Genomic DNA, 23,176 nt, shown 5'->3' with positions numbered 1-23,176 from the left:
CCGGAGGCATGACCTAGCAGATGCCTGTCCGTTTTACACGGACAGGCATAATACACTGCAATACAGAAGTATTGCAGTGTATTATAAATGCGATCGGATTATCGCATAGTGAAGTCCCCTAGTGGGACTAGTAAAAAAGTGAAAAAAAAGTTTAAGAAAAAGTGAAAAAAAATGAAAAACACACTTTTTTCCCCCTTACAAACTGCTTTATTATTAACAAACAAAATAAAGTAAAAAAAGTTACACATATTTGGTATCGCCGCGTCCGTAACGACCCCAACTATAAACTTATTACATCATTTAACCCACACGGTGAACGTCCTAAAAAATTAAATAAAAAAACATGCAAAAATTGCTGTTTTCTTTGAATCCAGCCTTAAGAAAAATGTGATAAAAAGTGATCAAAAAGTCGCATCTACTCCAAAATGGTACCGATAAAAACTACAAGTCGTCCCGCAAAAAAAAAGCCTTCCTACAATTGCATCGGCGAAAAAATAAAAACGTTATGGCTCTTCAAATATGGAGACACAAAAACAAATAATTTTGAAAAAAAAGTGTTTTCACTGTGTAAAAGTAGTAAAACATACAAAAACGATACAAATTTGGTATCGTTGTAATCGCAACAACCCGCTGAATAAAGTTATTGTGTTATTTATACAACACGGTAAACGGCGTAAATTTAGGACGCAAAAAAGTGTGGCGAAATTGCTGTTTTTTTTCTATTCCCCCCCCAAAAAAACGTAAAAGTTAATCAATAAATTCTATGTACCCCAAAATGGTGCTATTATAAATTACAACTTGTCCTGCAAAAAACAAGACCTTATACAGCTATGTCGACGCAAAAATAAAAAGTGTATAGCTCTTTCAATGAGACGATGGAAAAACGTAAAAAATGGCTTGGTCATTAACGTCTAAAATAGGCTGGTCATTAAGGGGTTAAATTTAAAACCTGGTGAGAAATTTCCACTTCCTTCTGATTTAGGCTATGTTCACACGGGGTATTTTGCCGAGTTTTTTGACGCGAAACCGCGTCGCAAAACTCGGCAGAAACGGCCCGAGAACGCCTCCCATTGATTTCAATGGGAGGCATCGGCGTCTTCTTCCCGCTAGCAGTAAAACTGCCTCGCGGGAAAAAGAAGCGACATGTCCTATCTTCGGGCGCTTCCGCCTCCAACCTCCCATTGACTTCAATGGGAGGCAGGAGAAAGCGTATTTCTCGCTGTTTTATGCCCGCGGCGCTCAATGGCCGCGGGCGAAAAACGGCGCGATAATTGCCGCGAAAATCGGTGTGCAGGGAGAGGAATATCTGCCTCAAAGTTCCAAACGGAATTTTGAGGCAGATATTCCTCCCCCAAAATACTCAGTGTGAACATAGCCATAGACTTCACTTATTGTTTTGTATATATCTAATTGATAATAGTACCACCCAAATGTTAAATATTGTTCGGCGTCAAACTTAGCCAACAATAACAGCAGCAACAAGTAACAATACAGTGCAATTTAAGTAGATAGACTATGTGACTTATTTTCTTCACAACTATAGGCCTTGTGGTCAGAATTACCAGTGCAGGCTCATTGCTGCCTCATTTAAAACTAAAATGTCTTGTAAAAAATAGAGTGACGAGGTAGCATAAAAGGAAACACCTGTACCATGTCATACGCTAGTAATAAAGTAGATGGCCCTAGTGCAGGGGTCTCAAGCACGCGGCCCCTGGGGCTGTCATCTGCGGCCCGTGGGACATAGAGTCGCTAGACTCTGAAATTCCCTGACATTGCTGTCCACATATGAACAGTGATGTCTGGTGCTTCCCCAGAGCCGGAGTCCCATGCAGAGCGCTAGTATCGGCTCTACTCCGGGACTCTGTGGAATTCCCTGACATCGCTGTCCATATATGAACAGTGTGTCAGGGTCTTCCCCAAAGCGGAGTCCCGAGCAGAGCGCTAGTACAGGCTCTGCTCCGGGACTTTGTGGAATTCCCTGACATCGCTGTCCATATATGAACAGTGTGTCAGGGTCTTCCCCAAAATGGAGTCCCGAGCAGAGCGCTAGTACAGGCTCTGCTCCAGGACTTTGTGGAATTACCTGACATTGCTGTCCATATATGGACAGTGTGTCAGTGTCTTCCCCAGAGCGGTGTCCTGTGCAGAGCGCTAGTATCGGCTCTGCTCCGGGACTCTGTGGAATTCCCTGACATCGCTGTCCATATATGGACAGTGTGTCAGGGTCTTCCCCAGAGCAGAGTCCGGAGCAGAGCGCTAGTACAGGCTCTGCTCCGGGACTCTGTGGAATTCTCTGACATCGCTGTCCATATATGGACAGTGTGTCAGGGTCTTTCCCAGAGCGGAGTCCCGAGCAGAGCGCTAGTACAGGCTCTGCTCTGGGACTCTGTGGAATTCCCTGACGTCGCTGTCCATATATAGACAGTGTGTCAGGGTCTTCCCCAGAGCGGATTCCCGAGTAGAGCGCTAGTACCGGCTCTGCTCCGGGACTCTGTGGAATTCCCTGACATCGCTATCCATATATGGACAATGTGTCAGGGTCTTCCCCAGAGCGGAGACCCGGGCAGAGCGCTAGTATCGGCTCTGCTCCGGGACTATTTGGAATTCCCCAGAGCAGGAGTCCCAGTGATGTCAGAACCACAGCTGGAGTCCCAGAAAGAGCCTACTAGCGCTCTGCCCGGGATTCCAGCTATGGGGTTGCCCCTGACATCCCTGTCCATATATGGACAGTGATGTCAGGAGCAGAGCTGGAATTCCAGGCAGAGTGCTATAAGCGGCTCTGCTCCGGGACTCCAGCTCTGGGCAAGCCCCTGACATCACTGTGGCAGCATCTGCAGAGGGCACTGTGGCAGCATCTACGGAGGGCACTGTGGCAGCATCTACGGAGGGCACTGTGGCAGCATCTACGGAGGGCACTGTGGCAGCATCTACGGAGGGCACTGTGGCAGCATCTACGGAGGGCACTGTGGCAGCATCTACGGAGGGCACCGTGGCTGAATCTACAGAGGGCACCGCGGCAGCATCTACAGAGGGCACCGCGGCAGCATCTACGGAGGGCACCGCGGCAGCATCTACGGAGGGCACCGCGGCAGCATCGACGGAGGGCACCGCGGCAGTATCGACGGAGGGCACCGCGGCAGCATCGACGGAGGGCACCGCGGCAGCATCGACGGAGGGCACCGCGGCAGCATCCACGGAGGGCACCGCGGCAGCATCGACGGAGGGCACCGCGGCAGCATCTATGGAGGGCACCGTGGCAGCATCCACAGAGGGCACTGCGGCACTATCTAAAAAGGGGCTGCCCAATCTTGACATGTGTTTCTGCCAAACGCTGCCAACTGATCCACCGGACTGCATTTAGCGACACTTAAACTGGAAAACTGGATTGTTGAAATAAGCACGTGGAGAAATATCTCAAATTTTAAACCTAGCGGTATTATAGTAATGTAGTATTAATTTTATAGTAATGTAGTATTATTATTATTATTATTATTATTATTATAGTAATATAGTGTTATAGTAGTTCAAATAAGTAATTTATTAACAATAATTTTGTGTTGTATCAAATTTGAAAGTATTGCGGCCCGTCAACTTCCCATTTTTTCTATATGCGGCCCACTTACCCTGCTGAGTTTGAGACCCCTGCCCTAGTGTAAGCAGCAGCATCAGCAGCAGCCGATACAGTTTGCTGAACATGATGGAACAGTTTTTGCATCTGTTGCACCGCAGCAAACAGATACGCACCGCTTGAACAACCAGGTTCAGTTGTACCTGGACTGTGCCCTTTCTCTGGCAGATAGCCTGAGCCCTGACCCCATGTACTTCTGGGTCAGCAGATTGGACCAACGACAGGAACTGGCCCAGTTTACAATCCGTGTACTGTCTTATCCATCCTCCACTGTACTGTCAGAGGGGGTATTCAGTGTGACAGGTGGCGTTGTCACACCGAGTGGTCAAAATTGTCCTCCCCAAGTGTGGAAAACATTACATTTGTAAAAAAAAAAAAAACAGGCATGGATCCGTGAGAGTACAGGCTCTGCTCCGGGACTCTGTGGAATTCCCTGACATCGCTGTCCATATATGGACAGTGTGTCAGGGTCTTCCCCAGAGCGGAGTTCCGAGCAGAGCGCTAATACAGGCTCTGCTCCGGGACTCTGTGGAATTCCCTGACATCGCTGTCCATATATAGACAGTGTGTCAGGGTCTTCCCCACAGCAGAGTCCCGAGTAGAGCGCTAGTACCGGCTCTGCTCCGGGACTCTGTGGAATTCCCTGACATCGCTATCCATATATGGACAGTGTGTCAGGGTCTTCCCCAGAGCCGAGACCTGGGCAGAGCGCTAGTATCGGCTCTGCTCCGGGACTATTTGGAATTCCCCAGAGCAGGATTCCCAGTGATGTCAGGACCACCGCTGGAGTCCCAGGAAGAGCCTACTAGCGCTCTGCCCGGGATTCCAGCTATGGGGTTGCCCCTGACATCTCTGTCCATATATGGACAGTGATGTCAGGAGCAGAGCTGGAATCCCAGGCAGAGTGCTAGAAGCGGCTCTGCTCCGGCACTCCAGCTCTGGGCAAGCCCCTGAAATCACTGTGGCAGCATCTGCAGAGGGCACTGTGGCAGCATCTACGGAGGGCACTGTGGCAACATCTACGGAGGGCACTGTGGCAGCATCTACGGAGGACACAGTGGCTGAATCTACGGAGGGCACCGTGGCAGCATCTACAGAGGGCACCGCGGCAGGATCCACAGAGGGCACCGCGGCAGCATCCACAGAGGGCTCTGTGGCAGCATCTACGGAGGGCACTGTGGCAGCATCTACGGAGGGCACTGTGGCAGCATCTACGGAGGGCACTGTGGCAGCATCCACAGAGGGCACTGCGGCACTATCTAAAAAGGGGCTGCCCAATCTTGACATGTGTGTCTGCCAAACGCTGCCAACTGATCCAACGGACTGCAGTTAGCGACACTTAAACTGGAAAACTGGATTGTTGAAATAAGCACGTGGAGAAATATCTCAAATTTTAAACCTAGCGGTATTATAGTAATGTAGTATTAATTTTATAGTAATGTAGTATTATTATTACTATAGTAATATAGTGTTATAGTAGTTCAAATAAGTAATTTATTTACAGAAATTTTGTGTTGTATCAAATTTGAAAGTAATGCGGCCCGTCAACTTCCCATTTTTTCTATATTCGGCCCACTTACCCTGCTGAGTTTGAGACCCCTGCCCTAGTGTAAGCAGCTGCATCAGCAGCAGCCGATACAGTTTGCTGAACATGATGGAACAGTTTTTTCATCTGTTGCGCCAACCTGAAGCACCGCAGCAAACAGATACGCACCGCTTGAACAACCAGGTTCAGTTGTACCTGGACTGTGCCCTTTCTCCGGGAGATAGCCTGAGCCCTGACCCCATGTACTTCTGGGTCAGCAGATTGGACCAACGACAGGAACTGGCCCAGTTTGCAATCCGTGTACTGTCTTATCCATCCTCCACTGTACCGTCAGAGGGGGTATTCAGTGTGACAGGTGGCGTTGTCACACCGAGTGGTCAAAATTGTCCTCCCCAAGTGTGGAAAACATTACATTTGTAAAAAAAAAAAAACAGGCATGGATCCGTGAGGATTTTCACACACACCTCCACCTGATGCCAATAAATAGATCTGCCATTGCTGAAAGTGGGGATTGGCTATTTATCACTGGCTCAATGATGCCACTGTCTGCTTTAACATCATGTTCCTTGCTCTACTAGTCAGCATTGTGAGAAACTAGACATGGACCGCACAATCCACAATATATACATTGATCTGAGCCGCTAGGCATAATTTAGAAACATGAACATGAGGTTCTTTGTAAACATTTTGATCAAACTGTATAAGCCCACTTGCCACTTCACGGCGACCTCTTTAAAGTGGGTCCCTACTCTATCGGCTGCAGCACCGCATGGCGGCCACCGCAGCACCGCTCCCGCAGAGGGAGCAACCCAGTGGTCCAAAAGCACCCATACTAACAGACCGTAGAAAAGGCCTCCTTGGCTCTGGGCCACGTCCCCCCACAAGTGCAGCACTACAGCAACAGACACCACCATACAGCACCACAACATGTGAACAGATGGAATGAGCTCATCTTGCCATGCTTCCTTGCTCTACTGCTGCTGGCGCTCCTACAACCCCTGCTGCCTCTTCTGCTGGCATACACAGCCAAATATCTCCTGCGTTGTCCATCGTGTTTCATACTGTACTATTGCTGCTGGTAACCTTAGGGCTTATTCAGACGAACGTAAAATACGCGCGTGCAACGCGCGTGATTTTCACGTGCGTTGCCCGTAGCTATATTAGACAATGGGGCCGTGCAGACATGGCAGCGTTTTTTGCGCAGCGTTGCTCCGTTGCAAAAAACTCACGACATGTCCGTTGATTCAGCGTTTTCAACGCATCACGCACCCATTGAAGTCAATGGGTGCGTGAAAACCACGCATGTCGCACGGAAGCACTTCCGTGCGAACTGCGTGTTTGCGCAACAGCTGTCAAAAGGATGAATGTAAACAGAAAAGAACCACGTGCTTTTCTGTTTCTGAACATCCAAATGGAGTGTCTTTGCGATTAGCGAATCCCGACAACCGAAGCTAACTTCACCGGGTTCGGGCAAACTCGTTTTGGCCGAACCCGGCAAAAAAATTTCCGGTCCGCGACGTCGGGAGACATTCACTGTGCATGGTGCTGAAAGAGTTAAACTGTTTCAGCACCATGGACAGTGACTTGCGATCCCAAAATACATGAACCTGTAAAAAAAAACGAAGTTCTAACTTACCGATTACTCCTGTCTCCTTCCTGCAGTCCGACCTCCCGGGATGACACTTCAGTTCAAGTGACAGCTCCAGCCAATCACAGGCCAAGCACAGGCTGCAGCCAATCACAGGCTGCAGCGGTCACTTGGACTGCCGCGTCATCCAGGTAGGTGGGGCTCGATGTCAAGAGAGGCGCGTCACCAAGGACGCGTCACCAAGGACGCGTCACCAAGGCAACGGCCGGGAAGTTCTCGGTAAGTAGGAACTTTATATTTTTTTTTTACAGGTTTTTCGCTGTTGTGTTCGGCATTCACTGTCGAGGGTGCTGAAAGATTTAGCTCTTTCAGCACCTTGGACAGTGACGGGCGTCGACAAGCCTCATCTCTATGATGCCGGCTGCGCGAAAATCACGCAGCCGTGCATCAGACACGGATGACACACGCAGCTGTCAAATAGTGTTTGCGCGCGTGAAACGCTGCGTTGTTTGCGCGCGCAAAAACGCAACGCTCGTGTGAATCCGGCCTTAGCCTGCACAGGGTAAATATAGCAAACCTGAAACTGCTCCCAAATAAGAGATCCTTTTGTTTTGTTTTTTCCAATTCAAATTTTTTTATGGTTTTAATACAAACAATTACAAAGACATTCGGAGAAAATGTGTCCCCATAATAAAAAGAACATGACAAATAAGGGCACAATCCAAACAGAAGGGTACGCATCACAACCAATGAAGAGCACACAGTACGACAGCCAGCTGAGCAGTTATAATAGGAAGGAGCATTGCTTAAAAGTAAAGGGAAAGAAATACACAATAATTCAACTTCCTACACATCCTAAAATGCAATGGCCATAGCATGTGAGCGCACTCACAGGAAGCAAATGACCCCTCAAAGTAGACACCAGAAAGAAAGAAAGGGAGAGATAGATAGAATGGGAGACAAACAAAGGCAAGGGAGAGACAAGGAGAGTTCATGGTGAACCTGGACTCCACTTCCGGAAAAGCATGGGCAAATAAGAAAGAGCAGCTATGCACCTGATAAAAACCCGGGTGGAGCCAGCAAACCCCTCTGCACACGCATACAGTCCCCGCACAGATGAAGTCTGATGGGGAAGGATGGGTACTGAGCCTCAAGCCACTACAGGACGGTCGGTAGGAGAAAAGAGAAACAGAAGCCATTGAGACCAAGTGTCCGTATATCGTGCAGAGGCAGCCGGGGATTGAGCCAGGAGGTGTTCCATACGCTGTATTAAGGCAACCTCCTGAAACCATTCATCCAACAGTTGAGGAACTGCCGTTTTCCACTTGCGGGGGATAAGCGATTTGGCAGCCTGAAGGAGGTGCCTAATTAGGGAGCATTTGTAAATGGGTAGTGGCATAGGGAACATAAATAAAAGGGCCGCCTCCGGAGAACTAGGGACCGAGACCCCAGTGACTTCCAGTATAATTTTAAGAACCGCCTCCCAAAAACTCGGCAAGGAACGGCAACTCCACCAAATATGAGACATGGATCCCCCCAACGCCCCGCAGCGCCAACATGTGTCAGGTACAGACGGGTACCATTTATGTAGGGCAGAAGGCACTCGATACCACCTAGAGATAATTTTGTAGCTGGTTTCCTGGGCTCGTATTGCTATCGAGGCTTTCTGGGGACAGGTAGAAAGATCGTCTCCATTGTGCATCAGCAAATGTCATGTTCAATTCTGTCTCCGAAGCCTTGCAGAAGGATGGGAGATGAGGGGATCGCTGGGAGAGGAGAAATCTATAGAGTGGGGAGATGGCATGTGCTGGGGACAGGGTGGAAGCACACAAGCATTCAAAGTCAGTAAGCGGTCGGTGAAGGTGAGCCTGGCGCTTAGTAGCACTATAAAAATGTTGCAACTGGGAGTAATCAAATATGTGATGCGGTGAAGGCGTTTCAGCTGGGCAGATAGTGGTTAATGGGAGCAAAGAAGAGTCGGATAGGTGAGTGAAGTACATGGGATTGGTGGAAGACCTACCCAGGAAGGAAACGCACCTCCCCAGCAGGAAATGCTGGGTTATAAGTAATAGGGGTCAGTGGTCCCAGTAGGTTCACGAGCGAGCCCCCTATCCCAGGGTAACGCAACGCCAGGAGGGTATGGAAAACAACAAAGGAGGCAGTTCTTTGTCTGTTCCCAGGCAGGGTCCATGGCAAAGTAGATAGGGTATGGGTACAGAGCTGTTGGGCTAAGCGAACCCAGAGTTTAGAGTCATGATTATGAAAGAAGTTAAGGACGCGGGCACGAGTCGACGCCAGATAATAAAGACGACAATCCGGCAGACCAACCCCAACCGCGTCCCTGGAGCGAGTAAGAATAGTCCTACTCTGGCGGGGATGACCCGTTGTCCAGATGAAGGATCCAAAACACTGTTGGATACGTAGCCAATAAGAGTATGGGACGGAGATAGGGATCATCTGCAGGAGGTACAACAATCTGGGGAGGAGTGACATTTTAATAATATTAATACAGCCAAACCAGGAGAATTCCCTTTTATGCCACAAGGCGAGATCTGTGTGAAATTTGCCTAGTAAAGGGGCAAAGTTATTAGTAAATAGTTGGGAGAGGTCAGAGCTTAGGCGCACACCTAAATAAGTTATACCCCTAGAAGGCCAGGAAAAAGGGAAATTACTTTTGAGGAGTGATAGTGTCGAGGATGGGAGGGACATATTCAAAGCCTCAGACTTGGAGAAGTTGATCTTAAAGTTGGACCATGATCCAAAACGGGACAGCTCAGTCATCAACGATGGAAGAGATACATGCGGGTTCGTAGGATAAATCAACAAGTCATCAGCAAATGCAGAACACTTGTATTCCGTCCCACCTATGAGAATACCCTTAATATCTGAGCTGTTCCGGATGGAGGCCATGAGATGTTCCATGACGAGGACATATAACAATGGGGACAGAGGGCAACCCTGCCTGGTACCATTGTGAATAGCAAAGGGTGCAGAGAGGGAGCCGTTTATTTTTAATTGGGCAGATTGGTAATGATAGAGGGCCATAATTTTACTCATAAGAGAAGGTCCTAGGCCTATATGTTGAAGAGTTTGGTGAAGGGCAGGCCAGGATATCCTATCGAACACCTTTTCGGCATCCAGAGACAGGATCATGAGAGGGATGTGATGGTACTGGGCATGATGAATGATATCTAAGATTTTCAGGGTATTATCACGCGCCTCAAGGCCAGGCACAAAGCCCACCTGATCCGGATGGACTAAATGGGGAAGATGTTTATTCAATCTGATAGCAATCAATTTGGCATAGATTTTTAAGTCTACGTTGAGCAAGGAGATGGGGCTATAGCTGAAGCAAAGCTGAGGGTCTTTACCCGGTTTAGGAATGACCGTGACATGTGCCAAGGTGGAGCCCGTGGGAAACAAGACTTCAGGGGAAATAGAGTTAAAGTTTTGGAGAAGAAGTGGCCCCACACAGTCTGTCAATGTTTTATAAAATTTGGCAGTATATCCATCCGGTCCGGGACTCTGCCCCCCCCCCCTGGAAGATCCTTAATAACTGCAAGGATCTCCAGCAAGGTAAAATCAGCACCCATCTCCTCAGTTATCGCACAAAATAAAGGCGTGAAAGCAGAGGGGAGAGAGGCTCGGTTCAGGGAGGAAGAGCCAGCGGTGGGTCGAAGGTTATATAGATCAGCGTAAAAGGTATGAAAGCAATCCGCAATCTCGGGGGTCGTGTGGACGACATGACCAGAAGGGGATTTAATATTTGGCATATGGGATTGGGCCAACGGAGCCTTTAACGCTCTGGCTAACATTCATCCGCTTTTGTTACCAAATTCATAAAACTAACTCCTACAAACTTGGAGGGCACGCTGTTGGGCCGAGTCTAACAGACGGCTGGCCTCTTGGCGGGCACTCTGTAACTCCCGTAAGAGAGGAAGAGAAAGCGCACATTTGTGAGCCAGTTCGAGGGATCTGATTTTTTGGAGAGCAAGTTTCAGGGAGTGGGCCTGTTCTATCTTAAAGAGAACCTTTCACCTCCCCATACATGTGCAGCTGAGTGCAGCATGTAATGGGGAGGGCTGCACAAACCCTGGGGCACTTTAAAAAAAAATTCTACATACCTCCGTTATTTAGAGATCAGTGCCGTTATATTTGGCGCCTGATATTTAAATAACCCCCTGAACAGTCAACGGGGCGTGTACTGGCAAGGGGGCGTGTTACTATGGCTGTGACACTGTCCAATCAGATATGGACAGTGCCACAGCAGGAGAGTGTGCAATTACAGTCTTTTCACCTGAACAGGCAAGGGGGCATGTCACTGCTACGGACAGTGCAAGCGCTCCCCAGCTCTTACACTGTCCGTAGCAGTGACACGCCCCCTTGCCAGTTCGGCAGACAAAGTACAAGACTGATCTCTCACAAGAGCTGAAGAGATGAGAGCTCCTCTCCACAGCTTTTACACTGTCCGTAGCTGTGACAGGCCCACTTGCCAGTTCAGGTGAAAAGACTGCAATAGTACACTCTCTCTCCTGCTGTGGCACTGTCCATATCTGATTGGACATTTTACAGCCATAGTAACACGCCCCCTTGCCAGTACACGCCCCGTTGACTCTTCAGGGGGTTATTTCAATATTGGGCGCCAAATATAACGGCACCGATATCTAAATAACGGAGGTAGATAGAAAAAAAAGTAAAGTGCACCAGGGTCTGTGCAGCCCCGCCCCCCCATTACATGCTGCACTCAGCTGCACATGTATGGGGAGGTGAAAGGTTCTCTTTAAGGCGTGCTTCATGTTTTATGAGGGCACCACGGAGCACACATTTGAGTGCCTCCCACTGCACCATTGGAGAAGTAGTATCACTGGCGTGATCGGACTTGAAGTGCTCAACCGTTTGCAACAGCTCCGCACCACAGACCCCATCAAGGAGCAGGGACTCGTTAAGTCTCCAGGACCAGGGACGTTTAGTGAGAAATGGAAGGTGTAAGGTACAAAACACCGGGGCATGATCCGACCATAATATATTTCCTATGGACGTGGAAACAGCCCAGGGGAGGGCATGATGTTAGAGGAGGATGTAGTCTAAGTGACTGTAGGTGCCATGCGGATTAGAGTAAAAGCTATAGTCTTTATCAGAGAGATGTTGAAGGCGCCAAACATCACATAGTTGAAGCTGCGAAAGTGCGTGTTGCACCCGTCTGATAGCACCATAGGCGACACTGGAGCGACCAGTAGAATTATCTAGAGTCGGGTCCAAGGTAAGATTAAACTCTCCGCATAACACCACAGTCCCCGGTACAACCGGGAGGGCAGTGTCTATGAGATGAAGAAGGAAACGGACCTGACCAGTATTAGGGGCATAGGCATTGAACACAGTGAACTCACGCCCACCAATGTTTAAAACTAGGATGATATATCTAGCTTCAGTATCAGTGACAATATTGACGACCTGATGAGTGAGGGATTTATGAAGAGCTATGGCAACTCCACAGGATCTGGAATGAGAATTGTTACTAAAATGCCAGTGCGTGTAAAATTTGTTTCTAATAACAGGGGAGTGACCCTCCTTAAAGTGTGTTTCCTGGAAACATGCATATATATGTATATATAGTATATACACATATAATCCCCCAAAAATAGATGAAGAGGCAGGACTCCAGGAAAAATCGTGAGAAAAGGTAATGTGTTTATTCACTTTATTGGTGAATAAACACATCACCTTTTCTCACCATTTTTCCTGGAGTGCTGCCTCTTCATTTTTTTGGATTACACTAACAAGGGTTCCTAGCCTCAACCTAGGAGGCCTGCACCCACTGCTGTCGCTGTGCTGCTTTACTCTTTTCCCCATTTTATATATATATATATATATATATATATATATACACACACACACACATTGGATATAAAAACTCTACACACACCTGTTAGAATGGCAGTTTTAGTCATGTTACATAATCAGTACAAAATGAATAATTTCAGAACTTTTTCCACCTTTAATGACACGTAATCTGTACAATTCCATAGAAAAACAAACTGAAATAATTTATAGGAGAAAAATAAAAAACAAAAATAATGTGGTTGCAGAAGTGTGAACACCCTCTTATAATTGGGGATGTAGTTGCGTTCAGAATTAGCCAATCACATTTAAACTCCTCTTAAATAGTAGTCAGTACACCATTATTTAAAGTGATTCTGAGTAGCCCCATATAAAGTTCAGCTGTTCTATTAGGATTTTCCAGACATCTTCTTTGTTGCATGTGACAGCAAAAACCTTGTTCCGTAAAGAGCTTACAACACATCAAAGGGCTCTGATTGTTGAAAGGCATCAGTCAGGATAAGGGTACCAAAGAATTTTTCCATGGCATTAGTCTGGGCTGTGGGGTAGGGTGGCAAGACGGAAGCCTTTTCTAACAAAGAAAAACATCCAAGCCCGGCTATGTTTTGCAAAGATCTACATCAAGTCTGCCAAAAGCATGTGGGAAAATGTGTTATGGTCGGATGACACCAAGGTTGAACTTTTTGGCCATAATTCTAAAAGGTATGTTTGGCGCAAAGCCTACCCACAGTGAAGTATGGTGGAGGCACCATTATGCTTTGGGGCTGTTTTTCTGCAGCTGGAATTTAGTCAAGGTGAAGGGAATTATGAACAGTTCCAATATCGTTCAATATTGACACAAAACCTGCAGGCCTCTGCTAAAAAGCTGAAGATGAAGAGGAATTTCACATTTCAGCACGACAACGACCCAAAGCATACCTCAAAATCAACCAAAGAATGGCTCCACCAGAAGAAGATCAACGTTTTGGAATGGCCCAGCCAGAACCCAGACCTTAATCCCATTGAAAATCTGTGGGGTGACCTGTAGAGGGCTCTACACAGGGGATGCCCTCACAATCTGACAGATTTGGTGCACTTTTGCAAGACTGTATGTACCTTGAAAACGCTTCTGAGTGATACCTAAACTTAACCCTTAGTAAAATAACCACTGAATCGTCTTGTGGAAGAAAAAGTAGGGGTGGCCACAGCTTTATTAACAATTTTATAAACAAAGGGAAACCTTGTCCGTTTAATGCGTGTTATATATTAACTTGATATTCAGATGACTATCACCTCGCATGTCGTGCCACTGCCTCCGTGGTGGGCATGTCTTAGTTGTTTTGCCAGGTGACCCGTATTACAAATACCCCTTCAACGAATGGAACAAGAGCCTCCGAACATGCCAAACGGAGTCGGGTGTACCACTACACCGCACTCCGACCCACCCCCATAAACAAAAACAAGGCCCTATCTATGGCATCTTGCAATCCTGAAAGAAATATGTCCAGCCCAATGTCATTCAAATGGACTCCGTCCTGCAACATTAAACCCCGGTTATCACCTTCCAACTGGCGATGCCGGATGACTACCCCCCCTTTACCCCTGACATGCCTCGACACCCTAACATTTAATAGGCGATGAGTACTTTCCAGGGATGCGTTGTTCCTTGGGCCTTTCCATAAAACCTGTGGCACAATTTCGGACCACACAACTACAAGGTCCGGAAAGAAAGCCGCAAATCGGTCAAAGTCAGAATGTATAATTGATATCAATTCGGCCACTCTAGTCAAACAAAGATCGTTGCCACCTACATGTATAACCAAAACCGTTGGTAATTGTGTCAACTTGCTAACTGCTACCACCTCTGGGAGGACTTGGAGCCATTTTAGACCTCTAATACCCCTCCAGTACACATCGGCTTGTTTGAAACCTAGATCCAGCCCTCCAGGGCGATATGACGCCCTCTAAGCCGCCCAATAAATATAAGAATGACCGATCATCCAAACCGCCGGTCTACAAACACCTGCGGAAAAGGAAATGCAAGATCAACACATTAACAAATGAGGACGAATATGCCTTTTAAAACAATGTGACTTCCATCTACCCAATTTTTTCACCTCCGTTTCCGTCATTCCGTCCGTATCCGCCACAGTGGTGGCCCCTATTCTAAAGGAATGTCTGCCGAACTCAGACAGGGGTAGGCCAACAGCGGTCAGGCATTTTTTAAGGACAGATGAAAATTGAATTTTGGATAAAGGGGAACTGTCCTGGTGCAACACAAAACTGAGTCCTGGAGGACGCATCGACATGTTCCCTTTTTATGATTCCGACTGGGCAAAAATTGGAGGCTAAGCCAAAAATAGATAACCATATACATTCACCTACAACATAGTTTTTTTACCGACTCACTCTTACCTTTATGGAGTCCATCAAAGCTATCACATCGTCGACTAACAAGCTTGAAGGCTGAGACTGAGATTTCGACACTAACTCACTGACGTGCACGGCGCCGAAAAAGGCCAGCGCAAAAGAGCAATTAAATAAACAGGACTCAAAATCTGAAGCACACACTGATGCCGTAGCATCAACTAAACGCCTGAGCAATATATATGACACTGGGCGACGGCCATCTGCCGTCCGCATTTCTTTTTTCCAACCCTACAAAATTGGAGAAAAAACAAAACGTTTTGTCACGTCCTCGACCCCGGATAAATGCTTTCGTACCGCTGCCACCTACAGGCCTCTCTCCCTCAAAAAACATAAATATCTCAATGTAATTTGATAACATGTCTGAGGAGAAATTACCTCATTAATTCGTGCACATGCAAGCCATTCAGACCAAGCCTTACCATGGCAATTCCACGTTGTTAATGTCACCGAATTATGCAGAAGAGGTGTCAATTGTTCGCCGGCAGGTCCCAAAGAAACAAAGGGCAAGGATACCCGTCCTGATCCGCCCGAGGATGCAAAGTCCTGAAACGAAGCCACTGAAAACGAGACAGAGCATCAGCAACCTCGTTAACTACACCAGGAACATGGCACACCCTGAAAACCATATTTAACGATAAAGATTTTAAAACCAGCTGCCTGAGTAATGCTAAAATCGGGAGAGAACTGGACGTCAAGTTATTGATGGCCACCACCGTGCTCTCATTATCGGACCAAAAAAGGATACGTCTGTTTGCCATCTCTGCTCCCCAAAGCTCCACTGCTACCACAATGGGGAACAATTCCAATAATGTAAGATTTTTCGTAAAACCTTTTTCGTCCCAATCTGCTGGCCATGGACCAGCTGACCACTTATGATCATAAAAAGCCCCATAACCATGAGCTCCCGCTGCCTCCGTGTACAGTTGCAAATCCGCATTACCCAGTTCCTCTTCCATAAAACACGATATACCTTCGTACGAAACGAGAAAAGATTGCCACATCCTCAAATCATCTATTAAGAATTTCGGTAACCTCACAAAATGATGCAGCATTTTAATAGCAGAGGGTAACAGAAAGTTGGATCCAACGCTGATTGGAATAAAACGGAAACTATTTCCAAGTTTTACTAGTCTTCTATTTAAAAAGGTCCAAAGGTGTGGAGTCCTAGTGTGCAGGAAGGAATATCGATCCAGTGATGGAGCCTACGCGTTTCAGACGTGTCAAACGTCCTTAATCATGGCTGTTGATAGTTTAAGACTGAAGCCCTGGCTTTTATGTGTGTTTTCCGGTATAGCAGCTGAGTTTTAATTGCGTTCCAGGACATGAGGAGTCCCTGGAACGCAAACCGGAAGTGGTGGGATTTTCGTTGGAAGTGTTTTATGTAGTGCTTGCCGTTAGTTATGGAACCAGTGTGTGGCACATCTAATTGAGTTCAAAAGTAAGGAGTGTATAGACACAAAGCCTCATCCCGTGGACCTATGAACAAAAACTTGTCCAAATAATGAATTACCGATGTTTTGCCCGTCTCCGACCACACAACCCATTCTAAAAAAGAGCTACACATTTCAAAGTAGCTGCAGGAGATAGAGCAACCCATCGGCAAACAAATGTCCACGTAATATAAACCATTCAATTGACATCCCAGAAGATGAAAACAGCCAGGATGGACCGGAAGAAGGCGGAAAGCTGCTTCTATATCAGATTTTGCCAACAAAGAAAAAGGGACGGCTTTTGAAACTAATTGCATAGCTCTATCAAATGAAATGTACGACACCGCCGCCTCTTCCTTAGATATGCCATCATTGACTGATTCACCTGGAGGAAATGACAAGTGATGTATGAGACTGAATTTTTAGGCACAATCCCCAAAGGGGAAATTCGAAGATTAGATAATGGCGGCTCGATGAAAGGGCCCGCCATACGACCCAAACTAACCTCCTTATAGATTTTTTTCTTGCGCAATCTCTGGCTGAGACAAAACAGATTTTAAATTAGCAGCGAATGTAGAGGCTGATTGGAAAACATGAGGTATATAAAAACCGTGTGTAAAACCATTAATGAGCGTTTCTGCTTCCTGTCTCCTGGGGTACCTGTCTAACCAGGGGAGCATCCTTTGTACGCTCACCGGTGTCCTCTGGCTTACCTGCAGCAGCTGGTCTCGTGGGGTTCTTACCTCTCTTGAAGCATCGCAAAGCCGAATGGGATCCTCCACATATGGAGCATTCATGTTTGAATTTACATGAAGCGAAAAATCGGCAATGCCCTTCATTCAAGAGCCAACCCTCACCGGGTCTGCGACCGGCAGCTGCGGACTGAGTGGACGCGGCGGTGGAGGGGAGAAAAGAATTCTTAGGTCTTTGCGTCATCATTAGCTGAATCCAGACGTCCGTGGCCTTTGAAGACCACCCTATGTCCGGCCATAGAGCCAAACGACGTCTGAATTCCTCATCGTATCTCCACCATGCCGTTCCTCCATGTAGCTTGTGAGCAGAATAAATTATGTCTAAATAAGTAAATAATTATAAGGCTTTTTCCGGTTTACTTTGACTAATTATGCTAGCCATCACTGCGAAGGCCTGAAGCCAGTTCCCAAATGTTTTTGCCACCTTGGGCTTCTTATTTTTCAAATTTCCTTTCTTTATCTGCCGTCAGCTGCTCAGGTGACACTAACGACCATATATCAACATACTCACATTTCATAATCTTCTCTCTCACATCATTAGCGACGTGTGTCCCCAGGGGGGCAACCCCACAAAAATATGTGTCCCTGAGCAACATTCCTGTATTATCCATAACCTGCGCAGGCTGCAACCCCATCTCTGTCCCGCCCATTTTTTTCAACACATGTTTTAACATACCATAAATCTCATCTCCATTATTAGCATTTTTGTTCCATGCTTGTACGCATGACAACTCACCACTCTGATGAACCACTTGGCTGAAACTCTGGAGCCTGCGTCGTGGTCAGAAGAGAAACAACCGTCGCTGACGCTGCCGGGGAAGTATTCCTACGTCGTCTTCTGTAAAAAGATCCGAGGCCGAAGACGTGCGATACGCCGACCGGCTCCTCCTTCGAGCAACGGGAGTGACATCTAAAATCTCTACTACGAGAGCATTGCCTATGCCTACTCCTTCTATCCGTGGTGGTAGTACACCTGTTGAACTATATCTCCTCCGGTTACGCCTCCCAGATCTGTCAGAACCAGACTCAGAACATGTGTCCGCTCCTCGGCCCCGCGACCCACCTCTGTGGGATCCGCCGGCGGTAACACATCTATTTAAGTGCACACTGACCCTATCCTGGGGTGTACCTGGAATGCATTCAAAGAAATCCTCCTCACTCTCCCCTACTATCTGACTAGTCCCTGCTGTATCTTGGGGAATGCCACTATCCCCCCCTGTCCCCATTCGCATCTGCTGGCTCGCTAACAACTGGGGTGGGCTTCCTACCAAACCACCTAGCAAGCCTGCCAGGTGGTTTTGGAGCAGGCCACATCTTTACAGCCTCCTGTGCCGGCCCACTGCTATTTCCAGCCGTTACGACCACACGTGGGGGGATGTGGTGCGCTGCCTCACTAGCGAGGTCTGTCGCCTGCTCTGCACAGGGGGATGGGAGGCATTGTCGTCAGCCAGCATGCGCCTCCCTTGAGCCGGCCGTGCTTCCTCCACACTGCGCTCAGCAGTCTCTGCCATGCGCTGCGACGCTGTGTGACGAGAAGGCGCCCTACCCCGTTTCCGAGGTCTAGTGGGTAATGGACTCAAACGAGTAGGCGGACGGCACCTCCTCGAAGGCCGCACGCCGCAGGTTGGTCTGACCCACCTCGTAGGAGCGGGATAAGCCATGCAGAACCCTCCTTCTCTATCTTGTCCTTTAGTAAAGCAACGCTTGATCCGCCATGTTCCACAGGGATTACTCCTCTGGTGCTACCGAGTAGCGTAGAGGTTACTTTTCACAGCAGCAACCACTTATATTTTTTTACACACTCAGTGTGCATTATGGGAACCCTTAAAGGAGACCTGACATACAGTCAGTGGCTCCCAATCTTAAACAGCCTGTGATCCTTAAGGAAGAGTGGGCAAGAATTGCCAAGTAAAGATGTGCCATGCTGATAGACTTCTACCCAAAAAGACTGAATACTATCATAAAGTCAAAGGGTACTTCAACAAAGTATTAGTTTAAGGGTGTGCATATTTATGCAAACACATTATTTTTGTTTTTATTTTTCCACCCTAAAAGATTTCAGTTTGTTTTTCAATGAAATTGTACAGATTATGGGTCACATTAATGACCAACTGGGCGTGTTTTTACTTTTTACCAACTGGGCGTCTTTTACTGCACAGTCACACTGTAACAATGGGCTGGAACAATGAGAAGTGTATGATGCTGATTGGACACTGATTGGTCAGTGTCATACACTTCTCTTCACAACGCCCAGGTGGTAAAAAGTAAAAACACGCCCAGTTGGTCATTAAGAAAGTAATTAGCATAAATCTAAAATTGCTCATAACTTGCTCAAAAATGATCGTTTTTCAAAATAAAATCCACTGTTGTTTTCTACATTACAGCGCCGATCAGATTATGTAGGAAATAGGGCACTTATAATCTGGTGACAGATGATACTAAGGGTATGTTCACACGCACTATTTACGGACGTAATTCAGGCATTTTACGCCTGGAATTACGGCCGAAAATACTGCTTGAAAGCGTTGGCAAACATCTGCACATTCATTTGAATGGGTTTTACGATGTACTGTGCCGACTGACTTTTTGACGCCTGCGTCAAAGAAGTGCATGTCACTTCTTGGGACATAATTGGAGCCATTTTTCATTGGCTCCATAGAAAAACAGCTCCAATTACGTCCGTAATAGACGCTGAGAAAAACGCCTGCACATGCCATTACGTCTGAAATTCAGGAGCTGTTTTCTCCTGAAAACAGCTCCGTAATTTCAGCCATAACGGACGTGCACTTCTGAACATACCCTTAGGGTTGTACAGAAGGCTAGAAGTCTAGCACTCCTCTTGACAAATAGTAGAGACTCCTACACATCATAAAAATCAAGAGCCATTGGATCCAGTTTTCTTGTCTGCTCTAGAGCAGGATAAGATTTCACTAGCTCCTCCTGGCCAGACAGGCTATATAGAACATGTTTTTCTATTCAAGAAGTTGGATAGCTATTTCAGTTCTGTCCCAAAGTCAAGGTAGAAAACATATCTTGACATCTAAGACATTTCGTATAATAGGCATATCGCATCTGAGGTACTTGCTACAAAAGGATTTCCTTATAAAATAGACCAAAGCTGCCTTCCAAGTAATTTATATTGTGCAAGCACACATTCATCTACTGTAGTTCTGGTGAAACAACCAGCTATGTCATTAAATATACGGGGGTTTGGCTTATCCAACATCTCATTCCCATTCTCAAGTCTTAAAAGGCATTGGTCTCCCAATCTATTATAAATAGATTTTTTTAATATAGTTTCAAGCATCCTTTTCGACTTTTAAAAAGGTGTTTGAAGAACCAGGTCGAACGTCATCTAGGGCTACACTGCGATTACAGTGGTACAATGAAGCTCTTGTTACTGCATTTTGTGAAATTCTGGCAGGCCCCATAAAGGATAAATTGGCAGGTCAGGATTTACCCGCCTCAATGGACGACTTTATAGACTTGGCCAATCGCATAGATATTCGGTTTTGTGAAAGGCAACAAGAAATGGACTTTGTTGGTCGGATACCTCAGTTGGTACCTACTTATCAGAGACCTCTTTTTGCCTTCAACACCACTCCTCCGAATGAACCCATGCAGGTGGAAAGAATAAAGCTCTCTGCTGGAGAACACATAAGAAAACATACCAATAACCTGTTTCTGTAATGTGGCGGAAAAACAGACTTTCTAAATGATTGTCTGGTGAGAACGGAAAACTCCAATGCCTAGGGCAAGTAGGAGAGGCTAATCTAGGCATGGAATCTACTTCTCAAAACATTACTATGCCCATCAGTTTGTCCACTGCTGGAGTTTGCTTCACGGTTCAAGCATTTCTTGATTTTGGCTCTACAGGAAACATCCTTTGCCAATCTCTAGTTTCCCGCTACCAGATCCCAGTGCTCCAACTGGACAAGTCGCTGCATCTGTGGATAAAAAAGTGTTGCTGAAAGTATATCACCTGGCTAACTAGCCATTTTCAGGCAAATTGGAGCACTCCGTCAGGAAGTACTTTCCTTCTATGTTCTGAAAATTGTTCTCAGTCCTCTTCTTCTAGGTCTTCCTTGGTAATGAAAACATTCCCCAGTGATATATTGGACCTCTGCACAGATAACCCGATGGGGTGAAACCTGTCATCAACAATGTCTGTATGTAATTTATCCTTTTAGGCCTTGGCCTGTGAAACAGGTTCCGGACAGTTTACCCAAACTCAATAACAGTTATGCTGATGTGTTTTGTAAACGCCAAACAGAAACTCTTCCACCTTACAGATCGTACAACTGTGCAATTGACTTCATACCCAATTACACTCCTCCTCTGGGTAGAGTATACCCATTGTCTATTCTCTAGACAGAAGTTATGTCGCATTACATCAAAGAAAAACTGTAGAGGGTTTAATTCGCAAACCATCTTCTCCTGCTGGGGTAGGCTGCTGCTTTGTCAAGAAAAAGGACAGTATTTTACAGCTCTGTAATGACTACCGTGGGTTTAATGAAATCATGATACAAAACAAGTACCCACTGCCGTTAATTTCTGAGTTTTTGAGTGACTGCAAGGTGCTAAGATTTTCACCAAGCTACATTTTACGTGGTGCTTACAATTTGGTTCCTATCCGTGAAGAGATGAGTGGAAAACTGCATTTAACATTATAGATGGACACTTTGAATACCTGGTTATGCCTTTTGCTCTCAGTAATGCCACGGCTGTCTTTCAAGAACTTGTTAACAGCATTTTCTGAGATCTGCTATACAGCTGTGTTGTGGTATATTTGAATGACATTCTTGTTTTCTTCCCAGATCTCTATACCCATCACAAGCAAGTGTGTCTGGTCTTACTTAGAGAGAATCATCTGTGTGCCAAGCTTGAAAAATTTATTTGAGAGAGATCCTGTTTGTCTTTCTAAGGATATATAATCTCTGATCAAAGAGCAAAGTTGTCCGCAGTACTTAAATAACCCCGTCCCCAAGGACTTGAAGGGGTTTTCCCACGAGAGACATTTATGACACATCCACCTATGGGACTCGCACCTATCTCCAGAACGGGGCCCCTAAACCCCATTAAGCTGCTGTGTGTTGCGGCTGAATATGGTGCTTTCCGACCATGTAAAACGTTATATGGTCGTGAGTTACGCTGAGCTACACTGTTTCCGTAACTCCAATAGTAGTGAATGGCAGTTACAGAAGCAGCGTAGCATGTGAGCTATGCTGTTTCCGTAACTGTCATTAAGTTCTATGAGACCTACGTAAACAGCGTAGCACCGCGAGTTATGCTGTTTACGTAACTCACGACCATATATAGTTTTTCATGGTCAGAAAACACCCCATTCAGCCGCAACACACAGCCGCTGAACGGGGTTTAGGAGGCCCCGTTCTGGAGATAGGTGCGGGTCCCAGAGTTGGGACCCGCATCTATCTGACATTTATGACATATCCTGTGGATATGTAAAAAATGTCTCTTGTGGAAAAACCCCTTTGAATAGAACCTTTCACCTGCCCATACATGCGCAGCTGAGGGCAGCATGTAATAGGCAGGGATTCACAAACACTGTCTCACTTTACATTTTTTTCCAATCTTCCTCCGTTATTTACATATCGGTGCCGTTATATTTGGCGCCCAATATGTAAATCAGCCCCTGTTCTGTCAATGGGGCATTTCTATCTAACTAATTAGCAAGGGGGCATGATGTCTTCCCTCTGACACTGTCCAATCAGCTATGGACAGTGTCAGGGCGGCTTGCGCGGTGTTCCCTCCTGCGAGAACACACACAGACTGGTGGTACTGCAGAGAGCGCTCTCTCAGTCTGTGTGCGTTCTCGCGGGAGGGAACACAGCGCAAGCCGCCCTGACACTGTCCATAGCTGATTGGACAGTGTCAAAGCGAAGACATCACACCCCTTGCCATTTAGTTAGATAGAAATGCCCCATTGACAGTTTAGGGGCTTATTTACATATAACGGCACCGATA

This window comes from Rhinoderma darwinii, chromosome 1, assembly GCF_050947455.1.
Source record: "Rhinoderma darwinii isolate aRhiDar2 chromosome 1, aRhiDar2.hap1, whole genome shotgun sequence".
Classification (NCBI taxonomy): Eukaryota; Metazoa; Chordata; class Amphibia; order Anura; family Rhinodermatidae; genus Rhinoderma; species Rhinoderma darwinii.
Note: the sequence above shows the minus strand (reverse complement) of the source record.